Raw genomic sequence first — 2,899 nt, 5'->3', positions numbered from 1 at the left:
CTGAGGGCTTCTCCACCTCCCCCTGCTCCTGAGGGGCGATCGGGGCAGCAGCTGCTGCTCACACCCATTGACAGCACCGGCCCCAATTGCTCCGCACCGTCAGTGGGTGCGAGCGGGGCCGGCGCCATCAGCGCATGGGAGCGGCAGCGGTGGGAGTAGGGCTGCTGGCAGACGGGACTGGGGCTGTGATGGGAGGAGTCCAGCAGGGGTGCAGAGGATGGGCCGAGACCCGCCCCTGTGCCCACCGCACCTCACGGCCCACAGTTCCTTTTAAGGTGCATGAATTCGTGCACTGGGCCCCTAGTTTAAAAAATAAAATAAAAAGTGTGCAGACACTCAGCCAACCCCTGTGGCCCTGCTTCCCCCGCCGACTGGCGGAGCGCGACCTTCGCTGCCCTGGGACCGGGAGATGGAACTTTAACTCAGTGTCAACATTGACTCCAAATTTCAACTGTGTTTACAGCGACCTCAAAGGATCTGAAGGCCCAGGCAGGATGTGCCCCTGGCTTCCTGTCCCCCTTCCCTTTGCTCCCACAACAGCTTCGACCGCCGGGCCCTGCTCAGCTGCCCTGACCCCGCAGACTCCGGCCGGCCGCCCTCACTCCCTGAGCACTGGCCACCGAGCCTCCACATGCTCCTGTCTCTCCTTCAGCCTGGACACCTGTACCCAGCGCCTCCCTGGGCCCCTCATTCTCACAATGAAGATGTCACCTCTCTGCCCTAGTCAGTTTGGCTCAGTGGGTAGAGCATTGGCCTGCAGACTAAAGGGTCCTGGGTTCGATTCCCGGCACATGCTCATGGTTGTGGGCTTGAGCTGTAGTAGGGGGCATGCAGGAGGCAGCTGGTCAATGACTCATTGATGTTTCTATTTCTCTCTCCCTCTCCCTTCTTCTCTGAAAGAAATAAAAATCCTATATAATAAAAGGCTAATATGCAAATCGACTGAACCAAACAGTAGGGTGGCATTGCAACCTCCCGATCCGCCCTGCTCTGTGCATGACAGGGGGCGGCGCCCCAACTCCCCAATCGGCCCTGCTCTGAGCCTGACCAGGGGCTGCACTTAGGGATTGGGCCTGCCCTCTGCCACCCGGGAGCAGGCCTAAGCCAGCAGGTCATTATCTCCCGAGGGGTCCCAGACTGCGAGAGGGCACAGGCCGGGCTGGGGGACCCCCCTCCCCGCCCCCCGAGGGCACAAATTTTTGTGCACCGGGCCTCTAGTATATAATAAAAGGCTTAATATGCAAATCGACTGAACCAAACAGTAGAACGACCAGTCAATATGATGCTCACTGTCCAGCAGGGAGCAGACACTCAACACAGGAGCTGCCCCCTGGTGGTCAGTGCACTCCCACAGGGGGAGCACAGCTCAGCCACAAGCCGGGCTGATGGCTGGCGAGCGCAGCGGTGGTGGTGGGAGCCTCTCCTGTAAGTCGGACATCCCCTGAGGGTTCCTGGACTGTGAGAGGGTGCAGGTCAGGCTCAGGGCACCCCCCCCCCAGTGCATGAATTTCGTGCACCGGGCCTCTAGTCTATATATATTTTTAAAAGCATGTTAATTCAGACAGCCAGTGTGACTCCCCTTTTAAAGGGGGGTGGTAAACAGAGTGGCTGCTCACAGGAGCTAGGACCCCCCCCCTCCAGGGTGGACATAAATCAGGGACATTCGCCAACCAAGTGGCCAGGCTGCTGGTGCTAGAACATTCCGACGTCACAGCTCCCGCAGTGGACACATCGAGGCGCCACGCCCCCCCCCGTGGGTTTCCGGCCAAGAAGACACCTGTCCAGAACCTAACGGTGAGGAAACAGGCCGATCGCACACACGGAGAGACAGTCTGCGAAGCCACCCGCTCAGACTCTCCAAAAATCGGCGTGAGGAAATCGCAACAAAGAGAGAGACCGTTCTAGAATACGGGAACGGAGGCACAGCGGCCAAATGCATCCTCCCCATCAGGTCCTGGTGCGGAAACTAGGGAGCTGCCGCGTGCTTCCGGGAGGCGGGAAACAGAATAAGGACCCTCGCTATTCACATGTCCCGGCGTGAGCCTCCTGCTCGGTCCTTTCCCAGCAGGCGTCGTGGAGGGACCTCGGGGCGGATTGTCGTATCCACAGAATTAACATTATTATTATTTGTTGTCTGTTAATCCTCACCTGAGGATATTTTTCCATTGATTTTTAGAGAGAGTGGAAGGGCCGGAGAGAGACACATCGAGTGGCTGCCTCCCGCGCGCACCCTGACCAGGGCCGGGGATTGAGCCTGCAACCGAGGTACGTGCCCTTGACCGGAATCACAGGCTGACGCTCTATCCACTGAGCCACACCGGCCAGGGCAGGACTGATTCTTGATTCGAGGGGGAAGTATGTTCATGGTGCTATTTCGCAACTCTTCCGTGAGCATGAAGCTTTTCTAAATGAAGTCGGGGAAATAGATATATTTATGTAATTACACACACACGCACACACACACGCACATACATGCACACGCACACACACGCACATACACACACACATACGCACACACACGCACACGCACACACATACGCACACACACGCACATACACGCACACACACGCACATACACGAGATGTTCATAGTGGTCCATCCAGCGACAGGATCACAGGCGATGTTTCTGTCTCGTTTCCTGCATTGATGGGTGTTCCAACTCCTACCTTCAGAAAGAAATGTTTTCATTTTCACAAGCCTTTCGTACATATTAATATTTTAGCCTGAAAATAGGGGAGTTGAGTTTCTTCTAGGTGTTCACATGTCTAGTAGGGACAGGTCAAGAGCTCCATAATGCACCCCCCCCAAATAACAACTACACCTCCACCCAGGGCAGGCTGGGGGCTGTGAGGAGAAAGGGGGCACGGCCCCCAGGAGCCCCCTCCCTTCCCCAGGGTCC

General features: G+C 57.0%; 1 long non-coding RNA gene across 1 annotated transcript in view; it reads right to left on the bottom strand.

The window, feature by feature from the left end:
- LOC106724314 overlaps nt 1–2,899 on the bottom strand; it is an 8,852-nt gene that overhangs the window by 406 nt on the left and 5,547 nt on the right. The window contains exon 2 of the long non-coding RNA XR_001360074.1: nt 1,152–1,159. This is a non-coding gene — a long non-coding RNA (uncharacterized LOC106724314). The remainder of the gene's footprint in view (nt 1–1,151; nt 1,160–2,899) is intronic.

Source organism: Myotis brandtii, unplaced genomic scaffold (genome assembly GCF_000412655.1).
Source record: "Myotis brandtii unplaced genomic scaffold, ASM41265v1 scaffold797, whole genome shotgun sequence".
Taxonomy (NCBI): domain Eukaryota; kingdom Metazoa; phylum Chordata; class Mammalia; order Chiroptera; family Vespertilionidae; genus Myotis; species Myotis brandtii.
The sequence above is the reverse complement of the archived record's forward strand: the minus strand, read 5'-3'. Positions and strand labels throughout refer to the sequence as shown.